Source organism: Lygodium microphyllum, chromosome 24, assembly GCF_053477565.2.
Source record: "Lygodium microphyllum isolate KBCC chromosome 24, Lygodium_microphyllum_v1.1.10, whole genome shotgun sequence".
Lineage (NCBI taxonomy): Eukaryota > Viridiplantae > Streptophyta > Polypodiopsida > Schizaeales > Lygodiaceae > Lygodium > Lygodium microphyllum.
In genome coordinates, this window is record NC_141158.1 from 91,062,272 (window position 1) to 91,083,364 (window position 21,093).

The 21,093-nt window shown below is 39.5% G+C and overlaps 1 protein-coding gene across 2 annotated transcripts in view; it reads left to right on the plus strand.

Annotated features, from left to right (window-relative positions):
* LOC148015356 (nuclear pore complex Nup85-like protein) overlaps nt 1-21,093 on the plus strand; it is a 70,931-nt gene that overhangs the window by 36,895 nt on the left and 12,943 nt on the right. The window lies entirely within an intron of this gene.

The following is a 21,093-nucleotide window of genomic DNA, read 5'->3' on the forward strand; positions in this document are numbered from 1 at the left end:
CTGGCACCTAAGAAGGGAGAATAAACTATTGATGATCAATAAGTAATACTATTCAAGCCAGAGCACCTTCAGCTAGCATCCATCTCTAGTTGTCACCAAGACGACCCTATCTCGATCCAGTTAATCCATGAAGCCCTGCCACATGATGATTTGGCAAACAATATCAAGAGAAAAAATCAAGAGGGAAAAGGAAATGAAGTTTGTGAGTTTTAGGAAACTAATGCATTGTTATACTATAAGAATCTACTTTACATCCCTCCAAGAAAGCCGAGAATCCAGGTACTCTAACAATGCCATGATACCCCAACAGCAAGACCCTTTGAAGTTAATAAGACCTAGAGCTTATTTCAAGAGATTTTTGGTGGCCCCGGATGTGGAAAGAAGTTAAGGAATATATAAAATCATGTGATTTCTGCAATAGGGCCAAGGTACCTCGTCACAAACCACATGGCCTCTTGCAACCCTTGCCCATTTTAGCGCGACCCCGGTCTTCTCTGTCCATGGATTTCATAACAAATCTTCCTAAATCAAACAAATATGACTCTATTCTTGTTGTGGTAGATAGGTTCTAAAAAATGGCTCATCCCTACCACCAAGACCGTCACAGGTGTAGCTATTGCTAGATTCTTCCTCAAATACATTTTCAGGTTACATGGACTCCCAAATGACATCATTAGCGATCAGGGTCCCCAATTCATATCTAGTTTTTGGAAGAGCCTTTGCAACCTCCTTGGAGTCTAAGTTAAGTTATCCACAGCCAATTATCCACATACTAATGGTCAAACAGAATGAGTAAATCAAGTCTAGGAACAATATCTCTGCTGCACTATCAACTACCATCAGAATGATTGGTTTGAGATCTTGTTCTTTACAGAGTTTGCTTATAATAATAGTATCCATGCATCTACCAAGCAAACTCCTTTCTTGCAAACGATGGCCAGCATCCAAGGATGGATGTACATCTCTCCAATCAAGCAAAGAACCTTGTTGCCCGAGATAAAGCTCAACACCTAGCAGATATACACTAAGAACTCAAGCAACAAATCCAAAAGGCTTAGAATCAATACAAGCACCATGCAGACCAGCTTCGTCTCCAACATTCAGCATACAAAGTTGGTGATAAATTATGGTTACTCAGGCATAACCTCTAGACAACAAGGCTCTCCACCTAGCTAGACCACCAAAGATTTGGACCCTTCACTATCGTAGCCCAGATCAACCCAATTGCTTATTGACTCCAACTCCCCAGTACCATGAAGATCCACCCATTCTTCCATGTTTCCTTGCTCGAGGCATACCATAGCTCACCACTGATGAGGGGGGAGAGATCTAATCTCCCACCACCTATCCAGATTGAAGATCATAAATAATTTAAGGTCGAGTATGTCTTAGACTCAAGAATCTCCCGAGGTCAATTGGAATACCTTGCTCACTGGAAAGGATATGACATTAATGATCGCACTTTGGAACTTGCAGAATATCTCCAAAGAGCACCTCTCAAAGTTCAAGAATTTCACAAGAGGAACCTAGCGAAACTTGCACCAAACCACCGAGCCGCTCCTTGTGGAACTTGTTGCTAGAGAAGGGGGTGATGTCATATACATGCCATGATCAAGTGTATGGATTAATTCTTGCTCATGCCATATGAATCCACACCCGATGCAAACGCGCCCTTAATAGGACATCCTTGAGCCAACCATGCGAACCCACCCTTGCTATGTCATCATAGAACCTTCTAGAAGATATGGCATGTTATCGCCTACATCATTGATGATATCATCATGGAACATTCTAGAAGATCTTTAGCCACCCTCCAACACCTATAAAAGGAGGGGCTTGCTATAGAGCTCCTCAGTCTTGCCAGTGCTAGTCTTGGGAGTGCAAGGAGTTGAGACCTCCAAGTAAGTAACTTTGAGTTCTAGTTCTAGTTTTTGTCTAGTTGTGGTATCTAGTCTTGCATTGTTTTCCATTATACTCCTATTGTCTTGTCACCTTGTAATCTCGTAGTATGAGATCTTGTCTAGTATTGTCTTGTATCTTGTTCATCCTTGTCGAGGGAGATCTTGTAATCCTAGTTTCTTGTATACATACCTATGGTCCCAGGTTGTGGAATTCTTCATATCCTATTGAGTCCTATTGTCTATACCTACTATCCTTGGTTGTGGGATTTTCCGTATTTTGTTAATTTATCATTGTACCTTGTGTCCCTATGTGGGATTATCTTGTAATCAGAATTTTTGTAACAAATCTTGCATCTAGTCTAGTCTCTCAAGCATAGTCTAGTGCTCCCATAACAAGTACAATATTTTTGTTAATCCGCTCCTTCGGGAGATAATGGTTGTTTGAGTCCTTCCTCTCCTTTGGCTTTGCAGTCTGCTCCATTGAGAGAGAAAGGTTGTTACCCACTTGTGGCTTCACAAGAGCTACCTATTTCATCGCGTCCCTTGTATTGCTTCATGGAAACCAACTCCAATGTAGACATCGGGGAGATTCTGTGTGATACCCCTCGCTCCACTCCCTCCTCTACTTGGGTTCAAAAGGCTTTCTACCATTGCTGTTCACACTCCTACCTTCACGAATATTTGAGTTTGTGGTGTCCAATAGATCGTGATGCCATACCAGCAGGTGATTTCATTCTGGAGGTCATCTTCACATCATCATTAGACAATCCAGATTGCTGTGTTTTCAGCGTGGTAGCCTGTTTTTCGTCATCCCTATTACTGCATTTGCTGGTTTCACTCCTTGGATTGGTGCAATGTATTATCTTCATAATTATTTTGTGTTTTCAAGTTCTACTGCCACCCCAGCACCCAGGTGACAATTCCCAGCCATCAACCACTTTATGAAGCCTTCGTTTGCTGTAGATTCAGGCCATTCAGTAGGTTACATCCTCTTTATCAGCCCTACATTAGATTCCTTCGTTTTTGTGTTTTCTTCACTCTTAAGGATTGCATTTTGCTCCCTACACTGCTGTCCATCGTCTTTGAGCATTTATTTCAATATTCTACTTATTGGAAGCTGCACTTTTGTTCACTATGCAGATTCTCTTCATGTGCTATTGCGTGGTCAGTTGAGATAGTGCAATCATCTCAGAGCGTTGCTCCATTGTATCAGCATGATTATTCATCATGATTCAATGTTCATCATTCTTCACTCTTAGAAGCTTTTGAGTTTTTCTTCTCTTAGTGTTTGCCATACACTTTGTGTTTCTCCCTTGTTGTAAACCCTACTATCTATCTGATATGGTAAGAGTGCATGCTGTCATGTCCTTTTTTTGAACATGGGAGAAGGTATGGTTTGTGGCATATCAAGTAACTGTGCCTTGGGGAGGGGTGGGAGAATGAAAAGGGATGGTTAGATACACCACATTACAAAACAAACAAGCTCTTCCATTCATTCGTGGATGTTAATGATGAACAAAAGGGGAGAAGAAGTATGCAAGTGTAGATGTAAGGTTGTGAAAGTACCGCTCGTGGAAATAGCTTAGGATTTGCTTAAGGTGCTTTGCATAGTGAGATACATAGAGCAATGCTATAGGATGAGAATGCATATGTAGTAGGTTCCACTTGGACAATGTCCCTCGCAGGGAAATTGTTCACTTGCCCAATCACCCTTTTACAAAGATGATGATTATCATGTAATGCAAAGGGAAGGTACAACAGGGATAGGAGGTTGATGTCGAAGCAAATACAGAGACTTGTAGAATACTAGTGAAGGACATAAATCCATGGATGTTGATGCTGAAGGAGGAAGAGGAACATGATGTTGGTCTCTATATGGCGTCAAGAAGCATGAAGAATTTGATGATGAAGGGAGATTTGGCACCCCTTAACTAGAATGGCCAAAGGAGAATCAACCTTCTAGGTACATTGAATATGCTTGTACTCGATCTTGGGAGAGGGCTCCATGGTAGTTGAGAAGCACTAAGAGAGTAGTCCACCATGTAAATAGATCGAATGGATGAAGAAGAAAGTCTTGACTTTTCCCAACTAGAAGAGTGGGGAAAAGTGAGCCATCAAGGTAGTTGGGGTGGGCTTGTACTTGATCTCGGGAGAGGGCTCCAATATTGAGCAAGTATCGTAGGCATGCGTGAAACTCAACCTTAGGAAATATCCCTAATGCCAACGAAAAGTATGAAGGCATAATCACCAAAGCAATAATCCACCTGTTATGAAAAGTAAACTAAAAGTGTGGATAATGATGGCTAAATGATAAAAACACCTCAATTGAAAGGAAAGAAAAACGGATGGCAAGAGAAGGAAAAAAGGATGCTCGATTTCGAGAGAGAAGATACTATCTTTGTCTCCATGTTGATGGAGGCAATACATACTAAGGCAAGAACCGAAAAACAAACCTTTACCTGAGGCATGTCTGGTAATATACCTGTAGTGTTAACTGAAATACAAAACCTAGCATACAATAATCAAGACAGAAACCTATATACTAGATATTTCATATAGAGATGGTTTGGATATTGTAAGAGCGAGATGCAACAAAAGTGAATAAAAAAAGGAAGTGTGCAACAGAAGGCTTGAAAAAGTACGGCCAAGTCTAAAGGAAAGTAGCTTGAGGTTCTTAAGTATAACCTAGGACTCTTAAGAGACTAACCTAGGGGAAGGTAATGACCAAACCAGTGAGAGATGCTATGAGATACTAAGGGGGAGGTCTAGAATCCACTATATCTGTGGCTAGCCGAACACGGATATGAGGGGGTAGAGAAACTATGCTATCTCCCTAGTGAAGACCCCCTCTCAACCTCCTTGGAGTGGCACTATCATTGCTAGAAGGGATTGAGGTTGGTTGATGAATGGGGATTGGATTTAGATTTGGTGTAGGCAGAAGACCTTTAGCTAGGGATGAGGTGATTTTGGGTGTGGGTCTAAGACCCTTGGCCTTTAAACAACAATTGTTGTCTACATGGCCCGGATTCTAGCAAAATGTACAAAACCTATTCTTTTTAGGCAAAAGTACCAAGAGGGTCTTTGTGAGGATGTGAGTGTATTGCTCTCTTTTTCCTTCAAAGGATTTTGACTGCTGGCATCAGAACGTGGTTCGTGTTTAGGGTCAATCAGAGAAGGCGGAATTGGGTCTAAATGTGATGGTGATTCCTTCCCACTCCTTGTTTCCTTCAAAGAAGGTGACTCATCAACACAATGATAGGGATTCATGTGTTTAAGCAACCAAGGAGGATGGTACAGTGTGTAGGAGGGGGATTTGCCATACAATAGGACCAGAGGACAGAGCAATGCACTTGCGGGCATATGCAAGGCACACTATTAAAGGGTGGCATTTTTGTTAATGATGTAGTAGGGCACAGACTGGTATACTTTTGAGTGTCAAGTGATGGTCTAAAACCTTGATGTGCATCAAAGACAATGTGTCCTAAGATGGGATAACCTATTGTAGGTCTAATATACAGGTCTAGATTGAAAGTAGAGGGATTTAAATGTGAAGTAAATGTAGGAGGGAAGGGTGGAAAATGTAAAGGTGAATGGGAAGCGCTAAACTCATACTCAAATGAAATTGAGGATGAAGGATGACCTTGTGGAATATCTTTGAATATAGAGTTCTCTTCAAAGCCATATATCAATACCAATTTGGGTCTCCACGGTGACTTACAATTGGTTCATGCATATCAGAAGGAGTAGCATATACAGAATCAGACTCACACAAACATGAATTGTACGAAGCTGCCATTGGGCTTGATTGTGAAGAGTTTGAACTTTCGACTGTGTCCCAAGTGGATAGTCTTTCCTCAATTGAGAGGTCATCAATCTTGTCAATGGAGTGCTCCAACTAAGATGCACCTTGTGAAGGAGTATGAGACGAATGAGAGTTGGGCTTTGGTGAGTGATTCCTACAAGAAAGGTTTGCAGGAGTGTTGTCCTCCAAATCAAGATAATAATATCTCCTCAAGGCCTTTATTGAAGGAGTAGCTGGAGAAAGCATTGAAGGATTTGAAGATGGAGTCGTCTGAGCCATCATGAATCCGATATGTATTGTTTGTGTATCTTAAGAATCGAGCTCTCCACGGTAGCCACTTGATATTCTTTAAAAGAGCACCGGTTCTAATACTTAGGGTTTCCTTGGAGAAAACATAGAATGGACGAATATGGTTGAAACACAGAAACTCAAACATTAATGCAATAAACACATTTCTTGAATGCAAAATGCAAAACTCAAAAACATAAACATAAATAGAGAAGAAAGATAACTCTGAAGTGAATAGGCCAATGCTGTAAATGAATGAGAGAATGTACAGAATGCTCAATGGTAGAGTTGTTCAATAGCCGGTGACTCTCATGGGAGCGGGTTGAGGGAGGTGTTGATGTGTGTCGTCCACTGGGGATGGATCTTGAGTGTAGTAATCACCAGTCGAAGTAGAGGTTGATGAAGAAAAGTGTTGAAAGCACAAAAATGGCCTATTGTAGATGCAAATACTAATTACCCGATGCTAGAAATGGAAGGGTAGTAGGTTGGAAACCAAAATTCAGTAGTCTTTGGGGTTGGAATTGGTAAACATAGCAATGTAACTGCTTGAAGATGATGACAGTTGATCAATGGTAGTAGTGGAAGGCTAGACGGCAACTGTGGACCATGTAGTAGTCGTCTTGTTGAGGGTTGGATAGCTAGTGGAGAAGGGTTGGTGACGAAACTTGTAAGACAAGGATGGGATGTGAAACTAGTCTTCCTTCTTCGATAGGGTGGTAATGACTTGATTTAACACTAATTAGAATGAGTAATTAATTCACATAAATTGAAATGTACACCACTTTAATCTTGGACAATGGACGGTTGTTGGCCCCAAAACTAGCATCCTTTGTGGTATTTCTTTAGCTTTTATTGCAAATGGATGGAGTGCAACTAAGACTCTATGATCTCCTCCGCTACTTCAAGTACTTCTTGTTGTCAAAACTGACCAATAAGCCTTCAAACCAATTTGCCCCTTGGTTTGCTTGGGGATCGGCCTTTACCTTGCTCCTTGAAGGACAAATTCAGCCCCAAATCAGATATTGACCGGCTAGCCTTTTTAATCTCCTTGAAATTCCTCAATTTCAATTTTTCAATTGTTGAAATTCATCTCCTAGGCTTTTAATTATGAGCACACATCCCAAGGTGGCTGTCAAGCCCTAATTTTTGCTGTAAATTAGGGTTTACAGTAGAGATTTTCTAATATCTCCACCTCTGATGACTCAAACGGCTGGAGTTTGCTGCATGACTGGATTTTGTTGAGATAACTTGAGAGATTGCTCGAGGATGAGAGGGAATGCTATAAAGAGAGAGATTTTAGAGTTTCATTGTGAGAAAGTTTGAAAAATTGCTATTGTTGTGCTCAAACAGCTATGGAAGCTGTCACCTATAGCTTAGGACCATAAAAAAGGTTACTGCCTTGTCTTGTGTGCTATCGCTTGCATCAAAAGGACCTTGGGCTATTGTCACTTGTACCTGGAGGGCTCCCAAATGCTGCCACCTGCTGCAAGTATGGTTCCTAGTGGTTGCAAATCACATCGGTAAAATCTTCTTGCTCTCTAATAAGCTCCTCCTCTCTCACAATGGTTGGAATAGACTTTTACCAGTCCCCTAAAAACGTCTTTTTGACTTACATGAATTTGTCTTCCAAGTATCTCTGAGTAGTGATTAGCCTTTCGATCAGCATTAATTAAATTAATTAATGCCTAGTCTTTAATGTCACCATTGATATTAGTGGCCAATAAATTGGTCTAGGTCAAAATCTAACACTAGATACACCCAGACATAACTTATTACAACTTTTGCCTTTGGCATAAACTGATATTTCGAGGTCCTAGGTTCCACACTGTGAAATAATTAACTTATACCTCACATGTGCAAATCACATTAGCATATTTGATTAACTTTTGATCAAATGCTAAGCAAAGCAATAAAATCATCTCCTTGTGAGAGACTACCTTCTTTAAATGCTTTCAATTGTCCTCAATTGTACTACAATGTGCCAAAGCATCTATTGTTATTACTAGAAATAATGTTGGCATCGTAGTCAAACAACATGTCCACCTATTGCTTAACCATGCCCATGTCTCTGGATGTGAAATTTTAGTCACCTAAACCAGTTGCAATCCACACACATGAATCATAACCACTGTTTGAGCTATAAGGGATGGATCCATATGCGAAAACCCAATACTGTTTTTGACGACTTAGGCATTGTAATGCATAAATTGAGCATAAGCGATACCTCATAGCAGTGATATACCACATGATAGTCATGTAAAGTATACATCAGCAGCAAACCACATCTAACTTGTGCAATTGTACTTCTCTTGCATCACTTGCAAATATACATCGCATATTATCCATGTATCCCATACATGCCTTGCAAACGTACATCACGTCCAAATGTACATTCCATGTGTTCCATTTATGCTAGCAACCTTGCAAACATATAGTTTTAGAGCCTATGTGTAAATGATACACATCTGCATATCAACTCAGAGTGACTAGTACATCGAATAGTGATTACAATGGCTAAAATACTATTAGCATAAAGATGCTTGGATGCAAACCAAGTACATCGGAGATCCACTACATAATTGAGTTGTCCATCACTAGGGGAGTGGAGATGCAACCTTGAGCATTAGACAATACTTTGGACCTTCTAAGCTCTGTTGAGCTTGATCCAAAATTGGCTTTAACTGAAACTCATCAAGGTGAAGTGTATTGTTGAGGATAATTTGCCAGGTCACCCTCCTCTATTTAGTTGCATTTTTTAAATAGGTGAAACAATGCTGAAGCTTCCCCAAGAAGCATATGAAAACTTTATCTCTAACTTTATTTGCCTTAAAACTTCCACTAGGCTCTAGGCCTTTTTCCCTCTTAAGCATTGCGATGCTTTGTACTTTCACATTGTTGCAATTCCAACTTAACTAACATGTAATATTGCATCCACTTGACTAGCCCTTCATGTGTATTTGACATGTAAGGAGCACTAGATGCATTAGACAACATTGTTATTTGCATACTTTGAACCCTTGCAATGTAACTTTGCATGGGGATTTGCATACTACTAGCCATACCAAGCTCCTTGTATGCGGTCCTTGGTTCACCATAGCATATATATTAGAAGGTAGTACCACAACCAAAGTACCTTGGCTGTCCCATCATTGCATGCATGCCTTGTTATCTAAAAAGCATTGGATTGGCACTTTCAAGTTGCCTTGCATATACATCAATTGCTCCACTGGCATCATTTGGTTATGCTCACTATCCACATTTGGAACATCATGTTGTTGTGTTGGCTCTTCTTTCACTGATCTTATTGTCCTGAAGCTCTTAAAGATGATTTTCTCTTCTTGCCTTTGCTATCCTTTTGAACACGTCATCAAATTTCTCTTCCTCTTGTTGATCATCAACAACTAGCTTTAAGAGATCTAGAAGGGACTACATTTTGGTGTAAACCAACATTATTAGCTTGCTGTCCATGCTGCATGCCTTGCTAAGATCAAGTATTGCATATACCCACCGCTTTCTGAGTTTTTCAGATTGAAAGGCATCATCCCTACTCGATCCCATCTCACTATTTGAAGACTTTCTTGTTATAATGCTTAGTTGATTACAAGTTCAGCACTAGAGCAATGCTTTTGATCTTCAATCAGGTGCCTCGGGTCCACCAAGTCAAGGAATTTGATGGTATTTCAGCTTTGGGACCTTGGAATCAGTCTTTCTTCTAGGATAGGGTAGTAATGACCTGATTTAACACTAATTAGAGCAACTAACTAATTCACATAAATCGAAATGCACACTTTATCACATTAATCTTGGACAATGGATAACATGTTAGCCCCAAAATTGACGTTCCTTGTGGTATTTCTTTAGCTTTTATTGCAAATGGATGGAGTGCTATTGAGATTCTCTAATCTCCTTTGCTAATCCAAGTATCTCTTGTTGTCAAAACTAACTAGTAAGCCTTCAAACTAATTTGCCTCTTGGTTTGCTTAGGAATTGGCCTTCACCATGCTCCTTGAAGGACAAATTCAGCCCCAAATCAGATATTTGTTAGCTAGTCTCTTGAATCTCCTTGGAATTCCTCAATTTCAACTACTAGAATTCAAGTCCAAGGTTGTCAATTTTGAGCACGCGTCTCGAGGTGACTATCAAAACCTAAGTTTTGCTGTAAATTGGGGTTTATAGCAAATATTTTTCAACATCTCCACCTTCAATGACTAAAATGGTTGGATTCTGTTGAGATAACGTGAGAGATGGTTGGAGGATGAGAGAGAATGTTGTGGAGAGAGAAATTTCAGAGTTTCATTGCTAGAAAGGTTGAAAAAGTGCTATTGCTTGCTCAAACAGCCATGGAAGATGTCACCTACAACTCAGGACCATTAAGAAGGTAGTTATGCCCTCTAGTGCTATCACTTATACCAGAAGGATCTTGGGGTGTTGTCACTTGTACTTGGAGGGCTCCAAATTGCTCTCACCTATTGTAGGACTGGTCCCTAGTGGTTGCAAATCACATTAGTTGCATCTTTCTTGCTCTCTAACAACCTCTTTCTCTCTCGCAGTGGTTGGAATAGACTTCCACCAGGCCCCTAAAAACGTTTTTTCCACGTGCATGAATTTTTCTTCCAACTATCCATGAGCAGTTATTAGCATAGCAACATTGAATGGGAAACAGGAATGGGGATTGGGAACAACAAATGCTATGATTTACCATTCCATGTGGCTATATAGTCCCATGGAATAGGCATGGAATGGGAAATAGGGACGAGGAATAGGGATAGGGGATCTAAATTGGCCATTCCATGCTGCTATGATTAATAGTCCTTAGATCAGCATTAATTAACTATTTAATGCCTAGTCTCTAATGTCACCTCTAACATTAGTGGCCAATAATTTAGTCTAGGTCAATTTTTAACACTAGGTACCATCTAGTTTTTGCTAGACCAAGGTTGCATTCTGTCCATGGACGGGTCCATATAGTACGATTTGTCTAGTTTGCTTGGACGTATACGATCCGTCCAGTTTTCGTTTGTTTAAAAAAAAGTTGGCGTAAAATTTTTTTTTTTTTGGCTTTATTCTTTTTCTTGTTATTCCCATTGATCTTTACTTGTACCTCATTTATTACCTCCTTTTCTTCTGTCTCTCTCTTATAAGATCCTCTACTATTCTCTCTTAGATCTTCTCTATCCACTTTTCTCTGGAGTTTGTCTCTACATTCTCCTCTTCCTCGTGTCCCATTTTCTATGTGTAGCTCTATTTCTATTTTCTGCTCCTTTACCACTTGGCACTTGTGACTTGCCATACCATGATTCCTGAATCTTGATCCATTATTATAGCATTTTTCTTTTTTTAATCCATTGTATATGTGCCAATTTTATAAATGAAATTGGATCTTGGAAATTACTTGTGACTAGAGTCTTGGATTTACATTTTGTCTCAAGCTCTCATCATGTTCAAGACTCACTATTGAAAACTGAAGCGAAGACATTGTGGTTTGTAAATTGTATTAGTATTGGATGGATAATGCCTTGTGACACTTTATTTTATGGATAGCCACTCTCATGTTAAAACAAGTAATATCTATTAGTTTGACCCTTAAATTTCTATATATTTTTAAAAAATAACCGTAAGAAATAATGGATTTTATTTGGCATTTGTTTGTGTATGTTTGGTACCGTATTAAGTCCATAGATTGAACGGACCAGATGGATCGTACTACACCTCATGTCATACATAACTTATTACAACTTTTGCCTTTGGCATCAAGTGATATTTTGAGATCTTGGGTCCCACACTTTGAAATGATTAACTTTCACCTCATATGTGCAAATCACAGCAGCACATTTGATTAACTTTTAATCAAATACTAAGCAAAGTAATAAAACTTCACGTCCTCGTGATAGGTTGAATGATGGGCAACCTGTCTATTTATAAATGTAGAAGGATCCTCCCAAGTGAGGCTTTTGCTTATGGGACACATGAACTCTCTAGAGCTGTGCACAACTTAATGAAACTTTTGGTAATTTACATATTTTGGGGCTGTTTTAAAGAGCTAATTAGTTTATAATGCATTTTTAGCTCAACACCCATGATACCTTGTCATTTTCCTCTTTTTTAGACCTTGTGTTAGAGTATAGCAGTGGGTAGACGACTCATGATTTCAATTGACTCTTTGCCACCATGCTCCTATTACCTTGTCTATTTCAGTGTGGTGAGTCTGTCATTTCATGGTTTTGAGCTCTTGTTAGAGTCTGATAGAGACATGGAAGCTCTAGCATTTTCTGGTGTTTCAGGCTCTTTTTCTATGTTTGTTAATTGTGAGACTTTTGCACCAACAGCTCGGATGTCCACTATTCGAGCTATCTTGACTTTAGCTGCTCATCACCATTTGTCGGTTTATCAGATGGAGGTGAAGTCGGCCTTTTTGAATGGCGTCTTGGAGAAGGAAATTTATGTCTCATAGCCTCATGGTTTTCTTGTGTATTGATGGAGGACCATATTTACAGGTTGCAGAAGGCCCTTTATGGCATGAGGTAAGCTCCTAGGGCTTGGTATCAATGGATTGATCGATTCTTCTTGGATAGTGGTTTCCATCAATTAGATCATGACCCTAACCTTTATTACAAGGTTAGGAGGATAGGTGCGTCTTGGTTATCTTGTATGTTGATGGCCTCATTATAATAGGGAGCAATACATGAGAGGTTGATTACACTCGGATGATATTGGGACGAGAATTCAACGTGATGGATCTTGGGATCTACACTTCTTCCTTGGATCGGAGATCTATCAAATGTCACATGACATTTTTATTTCCTAGCATAGGTACACCTTTGAGCTTTTTTCAAAGTTTGGTATGGTTGGTTATTGGCAGTAGTTGATCCCCTTTCCAATACTACCCACTACATGTGCCTTGTTGGCTCTTCGATTTGGTCAATCCACACTTGGCCAAACATCTCTTTTGTGGTTGCTTTGTTGTCTTCTTTCACGAAGACTTCTATGCAGACTCATTGGAGAGTTGCCTTTTGTGTGTTGCACTATGTATAGGGGACATGATCCAAGGGATTATGTATGGAGAGGGGCCACTCTTTCTAGATGGAATGACTTTGATTGGGTAGGTGATGTGGATACAAGATGGCCCACCGCGTGTTATGCCTCTCCCTTATATCAGGTTCTATCTCTTGGAGCAATAAGAAGCAACCTACTGTGGCCCTTTCTTCTCCAAAGGCTGAGTATCATGCACTTTGTTCTACAACTATGGAGGCAGTTTGGCTTTGTCATATCTTGGTAGAGATTGGCTTTCCTCAAATGGGACGTACGGAGCTATGCACAGACAACTAGAGTATCCTCACTCTGGCAAAGAACCCAATGTTTTATGCTTGCACGAAGCACATCGAGGTACAATATCACTATGTTTGAGAGTGATCATGGATTCCAAGTTTGTGGTGGCCTATTGTCCCACGGAGGACAATGGAATGGATCTCTTCAATCATGAAGCCTTTGCCCAAGGCTTCTATGCTTCATCACGTGAGGTTGTTGGGTCTATAGACACTCCAAGGATCTAAGAGGGGGTGTTAGCCTTGTTGTTTTAGTGTGGTAAGTTTTTCATCTCCCTGTTGTGAGCTCTTGTCAGAGTCTGACAGAGCCATGGGAGCTCTAGCATTTGAGTGTGCATTTCTCTTATTTTAGGTTCTTTTTCTATGTTTGGCAATCGGTTTACACCTCTTGCCACTGCCTACTTGCTTCCAGATTATCTAGGATGGCTTGTCATTATTTGTCACATTTTCCTATATAGTCAAACTATATTCATTGCAACCCTATGGTCATTTTCTAGCAGGTCAGCCAATTTTTGGGCCATATGGCAGGTCGGCCAGATTTGGTGGACTTCAATTATTTATAGCTGGTCTCTCCTTGCTTTGGCCATCATCTTTTGCAGGTTGGTCCTTCAACTTTGACATTCTCCTTTGTCTTTGGTGATGTTGTTGTTGTCGTCGCAATTTCTAGCTTGATCTAGTGCCCTCACTGACACCTCGGGCTGTGTGCAAGGATTGATCAATCCTTCTGTTTGTATAACATTTATTTTAGTCACACAAATTTCTTTCTTCCTCCTCCTTCCTTTTGTCTCTTTCTCTTTGTGTTCATGTTCCTTCTTTTGTTGCGCCCTCTCACAACTCCCAACATCTTTTGTAGATGTGGTGTGAGCAGGGGTACCAAAGGCATAGGTGGCAATTGCAGTTGTCAAGAAAAGACCCGAAGTGTTGAATGTTTTAGTCAACAAATCTTTAGTTAGTTAGCAAACCATCGTTACAAGGCAAGAGGGAGGGATGGAGAGAGGGCAAGGATCAAGGGAGCGAGAGAGAGCCTCGATATGTTGGCCAAGGTGCACACCCAAATCGTTACCTTTATCAAATGCTAGGCGTTTATACCTATACACACATGCATTCACAAAATAAGTCGTGAGGAACACATGGAGGATGATGAATAACCAACAGTAGATGTGATATATTGAGGGAGAATAGAGTGTATATGTTAGAGAAACTATTGTGAGAGGAGAGAGCCCACTTGACAGAGATGATTTGTTGAAAACAAGGAAATGTCTAATCTAATGGGCATGTACGGAGGCTCAGCCTAGACATTGTTGATCCAAAGCAAGGTTTGGCATTGTGAAGCGGGTATCACGAGGACAAATGCGTTCACCAATGTGTAAGGGTCAAGATGGGACCATGGCTATAGAGATAATAGTTGTGTCCATTTGCAAGGGGCTCGAAATGAGAGTATTTTGCCTTGAAAGAAACATGGCAATTGGAGCACGACCCTTTTCAATGGGTGTGATCGAATCACAGTCTCCCTAAAATGTGGGTTTTTTGAGGTCTTAATAGGGTTGCTGATCCCCATTGTTCAGGGTGATCATCTGGAGGCCTAAAAAGTGGCCATCTATGGACATATGATCCATTGCATGGTCATTGGATAAAAAATGGGCCATTATGAGGCTAAATGGGCCTTTACCAAGTGAGAGAATTGGGTATCGAGGCAAGATAGACTTGGACACGGGAACATAACTCCAATAGCTCGAAATGGGCAAAAAGTTATGATTTCAACCACTACCCTTTGAAGTGGGGTTGCTTAATTTGGAACAAGTCATGACCCATGAAGAGGGGGTGATGACCTAGAAGACAAGGATTGAAAAGTCAAACATGGGTGTGGCTCTTTTTGATAGGCAGAGTCAAGTCAACCTTGGGAGGGGGAGTGAAACCGGCCAATAGATTTGATCTATAGGGCAGTGAACATAAAATTACAGCACAGACACTATTCAATTTCAGCAAAGACAATATTTGATAGAAAGAACTTGAGAACTAGAGTGCTCTTGCATAGTAGATGACACCAGATTGGCCCTCAAGGTGAGTGCCCCTTGATGTTTCTTTAATGTTGAAGATGAGCCTTGACATGAACCACTTATGGCCCACCGGTGTGATCAATATGGCTGTTACAGATCAGCACCCTCTTTGCCAATGATTCCTCACGTGCATGGCTCTTCAATGGACCAGATTTCCTCCAATTGCTATTTCTTTAGTTGCTCTCACCAACCTTTGATCAATGAGCTTTGAAAGTGTCTCAATTACACGCTCAAACTAGTGCGACTTCAAGCATATAGAGTTGGCGTCACTCCAATGTTGACCAACATGACATTGAAAAATGCATCCATGGTCTCTCACTGCTGCCATATTGCAATGAATGAGGAATTTGCACAAAGCTTAGTCCCAAGCCAATCCAATTTGTCAAATGAGGCCTCAACCTTGATTGTTTAACAATCTTAAAGCTTTGCCCTAATTAGTGCACGTTCAATTCACTGTCAAATTGAAGTAATTCAGACTTGTAAACTTGCTATCCATAAGTCTTAATCTTTGGCATGTATTTGCCTTGAGATTGGATGCTGAAATTAATGCTTTCAATGGATGAAAAATCAGACCTTCATGTTTGAATACATTTTGCTTGATGTTTGCCTCGAATCTTTAATGATTTGGTGACTCAAGACAAGGGCGAAATAAGGGGTTTTGATTGGAATATCTTTAACAAGCAATTCCACACCCAAAACGTTTGATTTTTGCAAACCCTAACCACAGATATGCTATAAATAGCAAGCCTTAATTTTGATATATTGTAAAATAGAGCTTGCACAACTTAAGAGAGAGAAAGGAGAAGAAAGAGATTGATTCCCGGCTGTTTAGTACCTTGGGATGGTTGCAAATACTCTCACACTCAAAAAATAAAGAGGAGAGAAAGAGTGTCCCAAATAGCTAAGATTAAGTTTCCAAATGAATAACCAATTGCTTTTTAATCAGATTATGTTTTTGATGAAGGGCTAATTAATGACTTGATCATTAATCATAAGTGAGTTGCTCATTGGACGAAACTTAAGCTTAAGGCTTGCTTAATAACTCAAGTGTCCTAAGTGAGCTACTTACTAGGTGAAACTTTCAATGTAACTCAATTCTAAGATGCAAACTTTCAAATTAATAAAAGTTTCACATTGCACTTTGTTTCTTTTGCCTAACTTTTGTACCATGTAGCCCATATACTTGTCCATTGCATACCCAATGTCAAATCCTTCATTGCTTATGCAATGATTACCATGCCAAGAGCTAGGATTATTACCACACACCCTCCATGTCATCAGAATGAGAATGAATTTAATGATTTGATTAAAATTCATGAAGATTTCTAATTAAAATGAACTTTATATGTGCGAGGAAGTAAGCCTTTGAAATGACCATGGTACAATACACTTGCTTAGGCTCTTTCATGTGGGAGTTGGCCCAAAAATACGTCCTGGCCATAAATTGGGTGTCAACAAGGCAAAAGTGGAACATAGTCTCTTGAAAAAGGATTCTAGGACCAAAAGAGATAACATTATGTGGAAGCAATTTGGTTGTGTTCAAATTAAGACAAACCTTTTGGTCAAGCGCTGTCTTACCCTCCACATGTTGCTTGCTTGTATGGGTTGTGATCGAGGTATAAGGAGGCAACACCTGGGTTGATGTTGTGGACTTGGACTAGCCCTTTAGGATTATTGCCCTATCATTGTCTGCCATGTTGCCACACTAGAGGAAATCCAAAGGGGCGTTAATCATCCTAAATGCCAAGATGATGGAATCTTGCTATGTTCTTACCCTTCAAATCGATAGCTTAGTGAGTCGTTTGCTGAATGCCCTTTGGCCTAAAGGCAGATTGATGAGTTGCCTCCTCATGCCATGGCTTCACCCACCAAGAAGGTGTAATAGTCCCTTCACATGTTTGATAGGAAACAACAGGAGAATCAGCTCCCTTGGACATGTGAGTGGATGGAAACGATTGCTATTCCACCACCTTTGGTGGGAATGGACATGTAAATTGTAATTAGCCTAAACAAGTTGACCAACAGAGGAGCAGCATGCCCAAATCATCACCTCTTCTTTTTCTCCACCACAACACTTGAGCAAATCACTTTAGAAAATGTAAATAGTAGTCTTACCATCATACCCTCAAGAATGACACTCAAGGCATAAGATGGAATGGAGAGCGTAGAAAACCAAATCTTCAACCATAATAAACGATTTCCACACATGGGGGTCTCTAATAATAATAAAAAGTACTCACCATTGAGTCCCACCATCAACTTGCATGTGCCTCCCTTGCCCTTTTCTTGTGCTACTAATGTTCGATACCATGCTATGCAAGAGTGGAAAGAGCTCGTGATATTGAACTACCATTGTTGCATGAGCTCTAATAGTTTTGTAGCTCTTGTTCTAGTGCACTTTGAAGAGCAAAAAGAGACTCTAATTCCAATGTGATGCCTTGCTAGGATCCGTCTTGCGCACAACACACACAAGCCATACAAGCATGTAAATGAACGTAAGGAAATTAAGATTGTGCTTAGCTCTCAGCCATAGAGCTAATACGAGCTTAGCCTCAAGTGTAGGAACCATGTAGCCAATGGCTTGAGCCTCTATTGCAAGTGACAAGACCAGATGTCCTATATGGCCAATCCACAAATTATATGGGTTTGCAAGGAGAGCTACCTAGGGTCTCAAGTCCAAGAGTGTGGCATGTGCTAATGTGCGCTATTGAGCCCTAGGCTCCTTTTATAGAACACGACTGTCCAAACCCTAAAGTGCTGTGAACATGTTCATATGCCTTGAACATGTTTATATTGTAGAATCCTTTAGCTAAGAGAATCTTAACTTTTAGGACGTGTTTACACTTAGTGATTCTTAGTGGCCAATGTTGCAAGTGCCCATCCATGATATCCAAGGATGTAGTAGTATAGCTTCCTTGAAAACATAATTGCTGGTTGCAATTAAAATGTTGATAATTAACTTGTATAGGCTGAAATTTACCAACCAAGCAAACTGATATTACAAATCATAATACAATAAGTGTCTAGTTATTTTTGACGTATTGTATTTTATAGGATTTGGCCTTGGAATTATCACATTTTCTATGAGGCAAGACTTCAAGGAATTTGGCTAGCATCAGTGTGGCCCATTGTTCTAGGGCTTGGATTTGGCTTTTTGTTAGTCCACTTTTGTTGGATGATTTGATGATGGTATTGTGTCACCTTAACTATATTAATTTAGAACTCCAATGTGTTGTGCTTGCCGAATAGTTAAAATAGTAGCTTGATTTCATGATTAGAAACTCATGGAAATAAAGAGAATTACTGTAGCTTAAGATATTAAGAAATGGAGACAAATTGATGGTTGAATATAGACATGATACATCTCCTCCAAGTAAAGCTAGTTTCGTTCAACCTAAGACCCCTACTTGCAATCCAACTCAAGAGTGAGGAAAAGTATTGCTTGCTCTCTCGTAGATCATGCAAACATATTCAATTACATGTATGCTTATGTGCATATAGTCATATTCTTACAATTGGAGAGTACGAGATGGTGAAATTTAGCTTTTCTTATGGTTGACAAGTATGCATGTTAGTATACCAATTGATTCTTACCATTGGAGAGTATGAGATGGAAAAATTTAGTATTTGTAATGGTGGATGAGTATTTGCATTAGCATGGCTTTCTTCACAATCCTAAAGTAGAATAAGAGAAATAGAAATGTTTCAAGGGAGGGGCTGAAATTGAGTTTTTAGGTTTGTTGGAAATGGAATGGAGATGGTTGAACTATCCTTATTTGATGTGTGGGGAATTATAACAAAGTAACTTTATTGAATAAAGATAGAGGAGAAAGACTTGGTATTAGGAAAGACTAGATTCAAGTGTAAAGCTAAGTAGCAAAAGACAAGTGTTCAACTAGGTGTCATAACAATGTATAAGTGGGGAACACTAGAAGCTTGAATGACAAGTGACTTGAAACTTGTTTGCTTTTTAATGTTTCTAAGTGAAAATTATTGGGACACAAGCTAACTATTTTACGTATACTATCTTTATTTTGTGGGGCTGATGTTTGTAGGCCGATTTGAGGCTTCTAAAATTTTGGGGCCAGTTGAAATTGAGGGATTCTTAAATAAATGAAGTCTTCTTCAATTTGAGACTTCCTTTAAAAGATATGTTTTTAGCTTTATGAGCAAATGTTCACAAGCATACCATCATATTCATTTAAACCATTTTGTTCAATCTCTATTTCACATTCCAAGGCATTAATCCTTTCTATGTGGTGAGTGTGACCTTGATATTGAATTCTAGTGGCCTTGAGCACCCAATGGGGTAGATGGAATTGTGCACTATCTTTGTTCTAAGGCATTGCACAGGTCTATAACGTGTGACTACTCAACGGTGACCAACTGTAATGCACTACTATTTCAATAGTTTGATCTCAAGGAAAACAAATAAGATTAACTAGGAAATTATCAAAGGTTTCAAAAATTTATTTCTTGTTGAGTTGTGACAATTTTTGAATATGGTGTGGATTGACAGTGAGGCCTTGTTGTAGGTTACTGTAGTTCTAAGGAGTAGCACACTAGATTTCTTTTTGCTTTAGATTAGATTGTAGTTAGTCCTTGGGTGCCTTTGCGAGAAAAGAGTAGATGGATTATTGTCCAAATGATTGTTAGAAAGGAGGAAACAATGGGTATTTTGTGTTTATTATGGCTATCATGCTGCTTATAAGTGCCTCATAATATTCACTTGTTTTTGTGACTAAATTCCAAGAAAATGCAAAGAAAAACATTTTAGGCTGAATATGACAATTATTCAGAAATAAATTACAACCATGAACATGTAAAAGAGATTGAGACAAGATGAGGATTGAAGATGGGCAACAACCCCTTCTCCCGTCTGTTAGTAGTGATATGATTTCATGTCTTTCTCTATATTCATCTGTTGGTTTTGTGAGCCTCGGCTAGAGTTTGGTGAGGACATGTGTAGCTCTAAATTTAATCAACTGCGAATTCTAATTTTGGTCCCCCTAGCTCTTGGCATGATAACCATTGGTAGTGAAAGATTTTACAATTGCCATGTAGTCAATAAGTATATATATCATGTGGTATAAAGATAAGGCAAAAGGAATAAGGTGCAATGTGAAACTTTCATTAAATTGAAAATTTTGCCCAATAAGCAGCAAAATTAAGTTGTAAACACCTTAAATTGATGATCGTTGAAAGTTTTGCCTAGTAATCAAGCTGCAACTCACTTAAGTTGTAAAGTAGGATTGGTGCTTAAGTTTCATCCAATGAGCAACTCACTTATATTAGTTTGCATTTGACGAATTCCTTAACCAAGTATGAATATTGTTGGAGCAACAACTAGTGAATCATTTAGAAAGTTGATTTATCTATTTGGGGTCTCTTTTTCATTTGAGAAGTCCAAGTTTGTAGAGAATTGTTGTTTTTTTCTTTGTTGCAAAAATTGCTGGTTTCAGCCATGGAACATGAATTGGCAATGTATGTTTTTGAGAGAGAGCTAAAAAGCTAGAAAGAAGAGAGGAGTTAAATCTGTTGACGTGTTGGCAAGGTAGGGTAGGTTGGCCATGGTGAAGGCATAGCTATTGAAGAAATAGTTTTTAATGTTATGGGGGAAATCGAAAGCAATCAAGTCTGTGGATCGGAAGGTTCTTTGGATTTCACTCATTTTCCATTCTGTAATTTGAGGTCTCAGATGAAGTTTTGTGATAAGGGTGTGT